This window comes from Giraffa tippelskirchi, chromosome 12 (genome assembly GCF_054371585.1).
Source record: "Giraffa tippelskirchi isolate mGirTip1 chromosome 12, T2T-mGirTip1v1.2.pri, whole genome shotgun sequence".
Classification (NCBI taxonomy): domain Eukaryota; kingdom Metazoa; phylum Chordata; class Mammalia; order Artiodactyla; family Giraffidae; genus Giraffa; species Giraffa tippelskirchi.
The window spans coordinates 26,014,769-26,027,491 of NC_137286.1; the positions used below are offsets into that span (position 1 = coordinate 26,014,769).

At 41.1% G+C, this 12,723-nt stretch overlaps 1 protein-coding gene and 1 long non-coding RNA gene across 3 annotated transcripts in view; one reads left to right on the plus strand and one right to left on the minus strand.

The window, feature by feature from the left end:
- NUBPL (NUBP iron-sulfur cluster assembly factor, mitochondrial) overlaps positions 1–12,723 on the minus strand; it is a 361,834-nt gene that overhangs the window by 102,461 nt on the left and 246,650 nt on the right. For both annotated transcript variants that reach the window (XR_014070750.1, XR_014070751.1), the window contains 3 exons: positions 11,258–11,340; positions 9,441–9,748; positions 3,434–3,616 (listed from right to left, as the gene is read on the minus strand). The gene's annotated coding sequence lies outside the window, so the exon portion shown is untranslated. The remainder of the gene's footprint in view (positions 1–3,433; positions 3,617–9,440; positions 9,749–11,257; positions 11,341–12,723) is intronic.
- LOC145528878 (uncharacterized) overlaps positions 1–12,723 on the plus strand; it is a 32,332-nt gene that overhangs the window by 12,613 nt on the left and 6,996 nt on the right. The window contains exon 2 of the long non-coding RNA XR_014070755.1: positions 2,269–2,329. This is a non-coding gene — a long non-coding RNA (uncharacterized LOC145528878). The remainder of the gene's footprint in view (positions 1–2,268; positions 2,330–12,723) is intronic.

Below are 12,723 nucleotides of genomic sequence, written 5' to 3' on the forward strand. Positions count from 1 at the left end.
CTGCAGGATGTGGTGACCACATGATTGAGTTCTGGCCACTGAAATGTAGGTGGAGATTCTGGCCCACAGAAACTGCAGAGTCCTTCATGACTTCAGTCATCCTGGCTGCTGGCCTGATATGAATTTCCAGGGCAGGCTTGGAAGCCACAGATGGAGTAGAAACCAGCCCACCGTCAACTGATGCTGACAATGAGATTTTACATGATCCAGAAATAGCCTTTACATGATTAAAGGATCCATTTCCTTTTTGTTAATTCAATGAGGTTTCAGGTTTATGTTACAGCCGTTTGATTTACTCTAACCAATATACTTAAACTTGCTAAGCCTCACGTGTCTCTTTAGGATAATTCTAGTACCTACCTTCATAGTGCTGTTAAGAGGATTAAAAGAGAAGCAATGAATATAAAGTATGCTTATACAGAGTGCTTGGCAAATGGTATATACACAATAAAAGTTCATCATTATTATTCTGTGAACTTTGTTGTTAATTACTGTTGTCTGTTAAGTGTGATGTAACAGAAGTCTCTCACACACACTAAAATGCCCATTCCTTGCTGTCTGAAATTCCACCATTCCTTTCTACAAATCAACGTCCTCTCCTTTAAAGAGTAACTTTCCCACTTCTAATTAGATGAACATGTTTACACGTTTATTGCAAAAAATCTATAAAATATAGAACTTATAAAAGCTAAATATTGATAATCTATAATCCTATCATCTGAGATAACCATTGCAAGCATTTTGGCATATGCCCTAATCCTTCTATTAATATAGGAATGTGTGTTGTGTGTATATACATATATATTTACACACACACACATATTGGGTGTTTTTGTTGTTTAGTTGCTATGTTGTGTCTGACTCTTTTGCGACTTCTTGGACTATAGCCTCCAAGTTCCTCTGTCCATGGGATTTCCCAGGCAAGAATACTGCCTGAATTGGCAGGCAGATTCTTTACCACTGAGCCACCAGGGAAGCCCATATATACATATGTAAAATACACACACACATATAATCAAATCAGGAACAATACTAAACATACAGTTTCTTTTTTCACCTAACACTTCATCTTAAATAGTTTCCTAGTATTCAAATATACTTTGAAAAGATGATATTTGATGGGTGCTTATTGGCATGTAACAACTTATTTAACTATTATGGATATATCACAGTTCAAACATTCTTTACTGTAACACATTTTTGTTGTTTCCACCAGAATAAATGATTGGAGAATCAACCTCTCATATGTAAATCTTTGCCTCTCTGATTATTTGCCCTTTCTGCTCTCACTTTCCTTTACCCAGGCCCTTAAAAATAGTTTTTGTTCCCACAAATGATACAATAACTAATACTTATTTCGTCTTGAACTATGTTTTACCTTTGCTATTTATTATCTTTTTCTTGTAGTTTTAAAAACAAAAAGGTGCTTGGAAAAGTTCACAGATCTTTTCTCTGAACACCTCACGTTAATATATTCATTAAATTGTTTTATTTGCAGAAAGAAAACACAAAGTGAAAGTGAAGTCGCTCAGTCGTGTCCGACTCTTTGCGACCCCATGGACTGTAGCTACCAGGCTCCTCTGTCCATGGGATTTTCCAGGCAAGAGTACTGGAGTGGGGTGCCATTTCCTTCTCCAGGAGATCTTCCCAACCCAGGGACTGAACCCAGGTCTCCCGCATTGTAGGCAGATGCTTTACCGTCTGAGCCACCAGGGAAATCCACAAGGTGATATCTAAACTGTGAGTTAGAAGCAAAAGGAGTTCTGTGAGGAGGAAAGGGACAGGCAGTGGATGTGAGATTAGAGACAGGACCGCGCCCCACCTCAGAATTCCACATCAGAGAAAGTCTCCTCTTCTCCTGTTGCCCCAACCATCACCAGAAGATGAGCTACTGAAGTTCTTCCTTTCATACGTAATCAGATGCAAAAAGAACATGAAGCATTAACAAGCTAGGATCTTGCTTAATTGAGTTTTTGCTGAGTATACAGATGGCACTGACAACAAGAGTAAACAATAGGATCAATGAAACATAATCCTTGCATGGGACTCTTGTTTATTGAATGGTTTTGGTCAGTGTCTGTAGATAAATCAATAATGATTCTAGCTACCTCTGTCTCCAGCAGCTAAATCAATGCCCATTCTTCAGGTCAAGGAGACGTAGTATTTCTACACAACATGGTATCTTGGCAAATGTTTGGATATGTGGAAGAATGCAGGTTGCAGCCTCCCTGGAAGGTTTCCGTGAATAACAATTATCTCTTCCCACAGCTGGAAGGGACCATGTAAGGCTGAAACTGGCTTGGAGCATGCAGCAGAGTCATCATCTGAGGTAAATGCTCCTTTACCTTATTTGCATTTACTTCTGAATTGTCACCTATCATCCTGAAGGTCTAGCTACAGATATTTATTGGAATGACAGTGTCGCTCAGCTTTTTCCCTCAGTTCAGTTCAGTTCAGTTGCTCAGTTGTGTCCGACTCTTTGCGACTCCATGAACCGCAGCATGCCAGCCCTCCCTGTCCATCACCAAATCCCTGAGTCTATCCAAACCCATGTCCATCGAGTCGGCGATGCCATCCAGCCATCTCATCCTCTGTCGTCCCCTTCTCCTCCTGCCCTCAATCTTTCCCAGCATCAGGGTCTTTTCCAATGAGGCAGCTCTTCACATCAGGTGGCCAAAGTACTGGAGTTTCAGCTTCAACATCAGTCCTTCCAATGAACACCCAGGACTGATCTCTTTTAGGATGGACTGGTTGGATCTCCTTGCAGTCCAAGGGAATCTCAAGAGTCTTCTCCAACACCACAGTTCAAAAGCATCGATTCTTAGGCGCTCAGCTTTCTTTATAGTCCAACTCTCACATCCATACATGACTAATGGAAAAACCATAGCCTTCACTAGATGGACCTTTGTTGGCAAAGTAATGTCTCTGCTTTTTAATATGCTGTCTAGGTTGGTTATAACTTTCCTTTCAAGAAGTAAGCATCTTTTAATTTCATGGCTGCAGTCACCATCTGCAGTGATTTTGGAGCCCAGAAAAATAAAGTCAGCCACTGTTTCCACTGTTTCCCCATCTATCTGCCATGAAGTGATGGGACCCTTAGGCTTATGTCAAAGTGTAATATTAAAATAATGGACACAGATCTGCCTTTCTGTCTTCACAGAAAGGATGGTCACTCTCAATAACATCCTCTTCAAACAAAAAGGGCAACAATAGGAGGTACAATCAAGATCCCAGCAGGAAACATGGCATACTCAAATCAGGGTAATTCATGGATGGCTTAATGGAGGGACTATTTACAAAGGTGTGGGCAAGGTGTAGGGAAAACAGGTGACAGTGTGGTACTCTAAATCTAGTAAGCAGTAGGGCAGTGACCGGCCCTAGGCTTGAAGGGGTTAGTTACCAGAATCACTTGGAAATGTCTGTGCTGACTTACTTTTTTAAAAATTGAATTATAGTTAACTTGGGCTTCCTTGGTGGCTCAGCAGTAAAGAATCCGCTTGCCAAGCAGGAGATGCAGGTTTGATCTCTGGGTTGGGAAGATCCTCTGGAGAAGGAAATGGCAACCCACTTCGGTATTCTTGTCTGGGAAATCCCATGGACAGAGGAGCTTGGTAGGCTATAGTCCAAGAAATCACAAAAGAGTCAGATGTGACTTAGAGACACAAACAACAAAATAGTTAACATATAACTTTATAATAGAATATTATATTAGTTGCAGGAATATAAACATTGATTCAGTATTTTTGTAGATTCCACACCATACCAAGTTATTATAAAATACTGACTGTGTTTCCTGTGCTGTACGTTACAGCTCTGTGACAATGATTTTGTAACTGGTAGTTTGTACCTGTTAATCCCGTCACCTGTTGTCCTCTCCCTCCACCCCTCTCTCCTCTGCTAACTGCTACTCACCTGTGAGTCTGTGTTTTGTTATATTTTTTTCATTTGTTTTGTTTTTCAGATTCCACATATGGTGAACACATAGAGTATTTGTCTTTCTCTGTCTGACTTATTACACTAAGCATAATAACCTCCAGGTCCATTCATATTGTCACAAATAGCAAGATTTCATTATTTTTTATGGCTGCGTAGCATTCCATTTTATATATAACATCTTTTTTATCCATTCGTCTGTCTATAGGCATCTTGGTTGCTTCTGTATCTTGGCTATTGTAAATAATGATGCAATGATACACAGTGCACATATCTCTTGGAATTAGTGTGCTGACTTGCTTGTGATAGAGGGATGCAGACAGACTTAAGGGACCCTACAGGGAAGGACCCTGAGGAATAAACACCTTGACATCACTCAACTCTTTCCCTTGATCTCCTGCTGTGCTTGCCTTGGTAGAACCAATTAGAATGCAGTAGCCATACAAGTCACTCTTGCAGTGCAGAGAGCAGGAGAGTGGGGGGAAGGTGAAAAGTGAAATGGCAAGATACATGGAAGATGGCTGGCAAAGGAAGAAAGACCAGAGCACAGTGTGGATGTGCCAATGCGAGACATCAAGAGGAGGAGTCAGGGAGGCAGGGCACTTATGACTGCTGTTCAGGCCTGAGCTGGATACACATACTGAGGACCCAGCATATAGATGCTTTTTAAAGCCATGAGACTGAAGGCAATAATGAGTGGGTATGGAGGGAGATGAGGACCAGTGGCAGAGACCTAAGTCTTGCCTAGCAAAGAGGCCTGAGAGAAAGGAAAGCTTAAGAGCTGTAGAACCTGGAAGGCAGGTGAGCAAAGACTGAGCAATGGAGCGTGAGAAGAACCAAAGGCTAGCATCACAGGCGGCTCTTGGGCTGACTTGGAGGAAACCTGAGACACAGTGTCCTCGGTGACTCTGCTGTATTGTGGTGGAAACGGGGAGACCAGGGCTTGACTGTGGAGCATGGCAGAGAGGATGGGAGCAGGCGGATGGACAGTGGGAGTGTGAGCACATTTTGAGGAGTTTTTGCTGCAAAGAGGGGAAAAGAAATGTGAAGGAGCACTGGCAGGGGAAGTGGAGTCAAGAAAAGGTTGACGGCTTTTAACAGAGAGATAACATTAGGTTTGTATGCTGATGAGAATAATCCAGAAGAAAGGGCAAAAACGATGGCAGGGAGAGAGGGGGGACTATGGCAACAGGAGGCTCACAGGGCCCTAGGTTAGGAGGCAGCTGCCACTCAATGCCAGCTGATTGTTGCCACATCTATGGTTTTTCTAAGAGAAGCCAGAGATTGATATTAAAAAAAAAGAAAAGAAACATGAATTCTCTTGATATTTCAATGATGACAGGAAATTTAAAATTTTTTAAAAATTTTCTAAAGTCCAAACAAAACTCATCTGCAGGCTGCCAACTGGCTGCCTACAATATGGCAAAGCTTTATCTCTTTCATGGTTACCAAGTATGGTATCTTGCTTTAGGGACCTTTGAAGGACACTGGCTGTACAATCGCTAAATTCTTTCAACTTGTAAGGACCCCTGGGGTGGTGCTTGGCCAAGGTGGCTAATGATACAGTCACTGTCCCCTTCCTAAAGGGCAGCGGAACTGAGGTTGCCAGAGCGGGCTGCACATCCTATACTTAAGTCCTCACAGCTAATACTCAGGCTTCACATATGCCCTTTACCTCCTCCCACCTCCTGCTCACTAAGGAAACTTATTATCTGCAGGCCAATGCAAATAAAGGTCACCAAGAGACACTTTCTAGCCAAACACCAAATGCTGGCATGTGCTAGAAGGGCTGATTGTTTGTAGGCTCCTGGCTAATAAAAGAAATGCCAATCACAGGGGGCCTCAGCCTAGTCTGAAACTCACAAGGAGCCCCAGCTGTCAGCGATGGCCCCAAGCAGGACAGCACTTGGATTTCCAAGGATGTCCAGCACTTGCACAGAAAAACTGCAGAGCCTGGCGAGTGGACGGTCCTTCACTGACCCAGGGAGGGCCACGACCTGCCAGGCAGGGAAGAAGGAGAGCTGACATAGCCATGCAACTGCCTTCTTCCAGAAGCAAGAGTGAGGAAAGCCACCTTGGGTGGGTTGCTGCGATTTTATATTCAGGAAATGGGCCTTTAGAATAGGATTAAAATCGTAGACCTCTCCAATTTTCACCATGTGAATACAAGCGTTAAAAATGCTTCTCTGGTCACGGTGCTGGTTTCCCCTAGTGGTGCCTGGTGCTGCCTGGAAGCATAGTATCAGCTCTAGAAAAACTGTATTTTAAATGAGTCTCCCCTGTTAAGAATGAGTCACTAAAGCTTCATCTGGAACAGAAACAACTTTCATCTCTGAAACATTCTGCTTGCTCAGTCACCTTTCAGTTTGGTCCCATGGAGAGCAACACAGGAAAAACGTTCCAAGGGTTCTGTGAGACTCTAATGCATACCTGTTTTCCCTTCCATCCTGCTAAAATCTGCCCAGGGAGAGGAAAAAAGGCTTAAGCAGGCTGAGGAGAAGAGAGAGTCCTCCATCAGAAGCACTTTTAAATGTCTTCAGCAGGGAGGTTAAAACGCTTCTCCCTGCTCCCAAGGAGAAGGAAACTGGGCAAATATCGATCAAGAGCCCCTTTGTATGGCAGGATTCTGGACAATTGCAAAACCAAAAAGCAATGGACAACATTTAAAACAAAACTGGACAACAAGGTATCCCCATGCACCCCAAAATATAAATGGGTGGAGACAAACCAACACTCACAAGACCTGCATGGTAGCCCATCTGTGCAGGAGGAAGAAGAGGGAAGCCACGGGGCTCTGACTTATGGACCCCAGAACAGGAAAACCACAGTACAGCCTACAGCTTTCACTGGAAAATATGGAAGACCAATTTGAGAACAGAAGCTAAAACCAGGAGGTTTTACCCTCACCAATAGAAAGTGAGTGCAAGGGGCCTGAGGTAAGCAGGACACAGGGACCCCTGTGGGATCGGGGCTCCCTCCTAGAATGGGGCCTGCACTAGGGAGGAGCTGTTGGGAGTGCAGTCAAAGATGAGCAGAACAGGGACAACAGAGAGAAAGGAAAGAGAAAGTTCAGGCCAAAGGAGAGGCGGGAAACGGAGCCAAGAAAGCCGAGCGAGCAGGCTACCATATGTTTGAACACGACACAAAATCAACAAGAGAGGTGCTCTGTGAGGAGGAAACACTTGGTTTAACCCCCTGCCTCAGTCTAAAGTTGAGAAAAACTAATTTCACTAAGAATGAGTGATAGGAAAATATCAAGGTACATACCACATAAGAAAAAGGAAAATAGGGAACTCAGAAGCATCCCACAGGCAAGGAAAGCAAGCCAGAAAGACATGTCCACAATACAGTACAAAACCGTAACCTAATTACTTTAAAATGAGTTCAAAGGCATTAAGGAAATAATAGAAGACTGAAAAAAAGCAATCAAAATTAGAAGAGCTCAGAAATGAGGTGACAGAACTCATACAAATTAGAAACAAAAGAAAATCATTTCAGAAATGAAGAGTAAACCAGAAGGAATATAGAGTAAATATACACAATAATGTCCCAAGAGAAAGAAAATATGAAAAAGAGAAACATTTTAAAAACCAAAAAGAAATGAAGAAAACAATTAAAAAGAGATCAAGAGAAAATGAGGAATATTAAAGATCCACAAGGGAGCTTGAATGTATAGGGAAGAATCCCCGAAGAAGAGAAGTCAAAGTGAAAGAACAAATACTAAAACCTATAACTCAAGAAAAAATCTTCTACAGTGAAAAATATAGGGACTTCCCTGGAGGTCCAGTATTAAGACTCCATGCTTCAATGCAGGAGCTGCAGGTTTGATCCCTACTTAAGGAACTAAAGTCCCACGTGCTGCAGAGCACAGACAAATTAAATAAAAATTTAAATATATATATATATATATATATATACACACACACACATATATTTGAAATACATACTGAAAAAAAAAAACAACAGTATGTACCTGAGAATATCAACCCCAAATGACCAATATGAGGCTATATATGGAAGGGAAAGGAAGAGACAGGAGGGAAAATTGTTTGGACACCCAGAAAAAAGAACAGATGAATTATAAGAGAAAGAAAATGAAATTGCCACTCAGTTTTCCCCACAATAATGCTTTTTCTCAGAAGGAAATGGGGTAACATATTTAGGATAGTCGAAGAAAGAAAGTATGAATCAAGGATGTAATATCCAGCAGAAGTTATTTTCAAGTATAAAGGGCACAGACAAACTCTGCAACATGCAAGGACTTAGGCAATACTATTCCTAAGACCCTTTCCTGAGAATGGGTTTCAGACGACCAAGATGGCTAAGGTGACATTGACGTAAGGACTGATGGTGGACATTATATATGGTATATTTTACATGTGGAATGAAGACTATGGGAGGGCTAAGAAACACTGTAAACAAAGTGCAACTAATAAAAAATAGGGGAAAGACCAGATGTGAAATATATGCATAGATGTATATATGTATCTCAGACACATATCTTTCCTAGCTGTGTCCACTGAAAAGGCCTAGAAACAGACTGATCCAGCAGCACCAGAGATGGCTTTAAACTATAATTTCTCTTGAAAAGAACCTGGGGCTCATTAGAATAATGGAAGATTTCAGGTGCAATGTGGTAATTTTATATAGATGTGAATTAGTTTCAATAATGATAATAAATGCAACGTTTTTAAACCTATAAATACGTTTAAATCCATAAGTTCTTAACTAATTTTTTAAAAAAGGAACTGGTCACCTTTGAGGTATGACAGGGAACTAATTCATGAGAATTAGTAACTAAAAGGAAAGAATCAAGCATTTATCCTTCTTTCCCTATGTGAACTATACCATTGATTAATCAATAGTAATGAAGAACCTCTTTATAAATGTATTCCAACTAATAAACAGAAAGAAAGGATAGAATTAAGATAGCATAACCGTGCAACTCTAATGAGTTAAAAGATGTATACATTAAAGCATCAAAGTTGTTCCTATCACTAAAAGAGAGACAACCAGATACCATGTACCTCCTATGATCTTGCCAAATACCACCTACAATTTCGCAAAAGTGAGTCTGATCTAGTGTCTGGACCTAGTTGCCAATTTTCAGGAAATACAGAGGTTGGGGAACACGTTGTACTGCACCAAGAGACTGCAATCAACACAATCCAAACTTGGGGAAACGCTAAAGGTCCAGTGGCCTGGACTTCTCTATATAGATTTTAAGGAAAAGAGAGGAAATCTGTAAGTTAAAAGAGGCTTAAAGACACCTCAAATTTTTTAAATGAGCAAGAACCAAACCACAGTGCTAAGGAAGGCACATATATAGAACAATAAAAAATGCAGCTAAATGATTACAGTAAAGTCAGGATATGGTTACTTTTGTGGGGAAGGTGGGACTTCAAGTGGGTGTATTAGTCGGCGTTCTTCAGAGAAACAGAATTAACAGGATATTTATAGATACATACAAACATACATATATAGATTTATTACAGGAATGGACTCACGTGATTGTGGAGGCCGAGAAGTACCACCATCTACCACATGCAAGCTAAAGAACAGGAAAGCCAGTGGTGTGATCCAGCCCAAGTCTGAAGGCTTGAGAATCAAGGGACCGATAGTATATGTCCTGGTCTGAGTCCCAAAGCCTGAGAATCAGGAGCGCCAGCATTCAAGGGCGGGAGAAGATGGTTGTCTCAGCTTAAGCAGAGAGCAAAGCCAGACTTCCTCTGCCTTCTTGTTCTGTTCAGGCTCTTACTGCACGGGATGATGCCAGATTTGGGGTAGCTCTAAAGGTCAAATGGCCCGGAGTCTTCTACATAAATTTTAAGGAAAAGAAAGGGAATCTGTAAGTTAAAAAAGACTTAAAGACACATCAAAGTTTTTAAATAAGCTAAGGGCAATCTTCTTTACTCAGTCTACTGATTCAAAAACTAATTTCTTTCAGAGGCATCCTCACAGACACACTCAGAAATACAGCATGCTTTACCAGTCAAGTAAATCCAATTCCTAAGACCCTTCCCTGAGCATGAGTTTTGAACAACCTAGATGATTAAGGCAGCATTAACATAAGGACATTCCTTTGCCCAGTCAAGCTGACACAATTAGCCATCATAGTGGGTGACAAAGTTCTATTTATTGACTTGAAAAGTACGCTCACCTCAGAATAATTAAATCATACCATCCCTCTATGTTGTTTTCTGCATCTGTGTTCTATAATAATAAAGTCATATTATTATAATAATAGTCCACTTGAAAGGGCTTGCCACAGTTGGTGGGTGGGAGAAGAGCTGGATGCCAGGTTAGGAGGTGGGAGGAATTCCCCTGCAGACCTTTGTGAAAAAGCAAACCTTGTTCTAGCCCTCACTGTCAAATCTTGTTTCATCTAGAGCTGTGGTCAATTCAACTGGGTTGCTGTGCTATGGTTATCTAATTCCTGGTGATTTAAAGGCTTTTAAAATATGTAAAATGGAGGCACTTCATCCAATTAAAAAGAAAATTTTCCATTGCAAAAAGCTTCTTAGTCACTAGAATAAATGACTAAAGGAAGTTCTGCTCTTTCCCATGAATGTGAGAGTTGGACTATAAAGAAAGCTGAGTGCTAAAGAATTGATGCTTTTGAACTATGGTGTTGGAGAAGACTCTCGAGAGTCCCTTGGACAGCAAGGAGATCAAACCAGTCCATCCTAAACGAATCTTGAATATTCATTGGAAGGACTGATGCTGAAGCTGAAACTCCAATACTTTGGAACTGACTCACATCAGGAAAAGACCTTGATGCTGGGAAAGACTGAAGGCAGGAGGAGAAGGGGATGACAGAGGATGAGATGATTGGATGGCATCACTGACTCAATGGACAGGAGTTTGAGCAAGCTCTGGGAGCTGGTGATGGACAGGGAAGCCTGGCATGCTGCATGCAGTCCATGGAGTTGCAAAGAGTTAGACATGACCAAGCAACTGAACAGACTGAAATGAGGAATGGCTACATGGCTTCTACTCAGAACACCCCTAGGTGCAGGCACATGTGAAGACAGGCCTAACAGATGTCTCTTTGGTGTCCCCCAAGGAGAGCATGATTGTACTGTCACTGCCCAGGTGTGCTGGCCATCATAGGAAGGCAGAATAGTGTGGTGGCTGGGGCACAGATGTGTGTCAGAAAGACTTAAGTTCAGATCCTGGCCTTGGTCACTTACTAACTCTGGGCAAATTAATTAACCTTTCCAAATGTTTGTTTCCTCACCTACAGAATTAGTATAGTAATCACAACTATTTCATTAAGTTGTGTGAGAAATGAATGTAATAATAGATGTAAAGGGCAGAATACCTGATAATCCACAAGAACTCACTAGGTGTGAGCTATCCTATGTTTATCACTATTAATGTCGTTGTCATCACCAGAAGGACAGCCTGTTAAGGAAGAAAATACTTTAGACCAGTGGTTCTCAAAGTGTAGCCCCCATACCAGTATCATCTGCATCACCTGGGGACTTCTTAGAAATGCAAACCACCCCACTCCCTCCAACTCCAGACGTACTGCATCAGAATTTTGGGGTTGGGGCCCAGCAACCATTAAATGTGTGATTTAATGAGCCCTCCAATAATTCTAGGCATGCTAGAATTTGAAAACCACTCATCTCATACCGTCAACGGTTAAAGTCTCCTACGAACTTTCACAGCCAGAGAGCTTGAATTTTTCAGGAAGGCTGCTAAAATTTTCCTTTTTTTTTATTGACTGAGAGAACAATGAACTTGAAATCCAGTCTTAATTTTATCAGCCAGTGATGCTGAAGAGAGAATCCCTGCCTAAAATCCCACTAGCCTTATAAGTACACTGAAAACAAGACTGTGGATTGTTATCCATGTGTTGTTCCCCAGCATCTCACATGCTGTCTGACAGGTTGTAGACACTCAATAAATATTCATTGCCTGAACAATGAATGAAGACTTAGGAGAAAGATGGAGATGATCATAGCATTCAACCGGCAGATAAATTCAAATCTCAAGTAATCTAATTTAGGATTTTGTTTAAAAATGCTTGCTTTGTAAAACTCAGGAGATAATTATTTGCTTGGCTTAGTCAGAAACATAAGCATATCTTATTAAAATGTATGACTTCCAGTTGAAATTGGAAAAAAAAGGATCAACATTGATTTTAAAACCTCAAATAACTAAATTTCCAGTGAAACTGAATTTGGCACAGTGCTCAGTGAGCCCTTGGATTAAGAGACAACCAGAAGAAAACACTGGGAAAAAAAGGATTTTAGCTACTGTTTCAAATGCAATTCTGGGGCTAGAACCTGAAGATAAAGAGATGTAAATGGCTTTCTCCCTCCATGTATGTATGTGTATATATACATATGTATAATACTATAATAGAAGTATAAATGACCCTTTATATCCTGAAGCAAGATAAAATATAGAAGATAAAAGGGCCATACTGAATACAGTTTATTAAGACAGAGAATTACAAAAATTTTGTTTTAGGAAGATTTCAATAATTCCAAATTTCAATTTATCTGCATATTTTGCTTTGTTGTTCAGTTGCTAAGTCATGTCCGACTCGTTGCAACCCTATGGACTGAAGCACACCAGGCTTCTATGTCCTTCATTATCTCCAGAGTTTGCTCAAACTCATGTCCATTGAGTAGGGTTTGCCATCCAATCATCTCATCTTCTGTTGCCCCCTTCGCCTCCTGCCCTCAATCTTTCCCAGCATCAGGGTCTTTTCTAATGAGTCAGCTGGTCTCATTAGGTGGCCAAACTATTGGAGCTTCAGCTTCAGCATCAGTC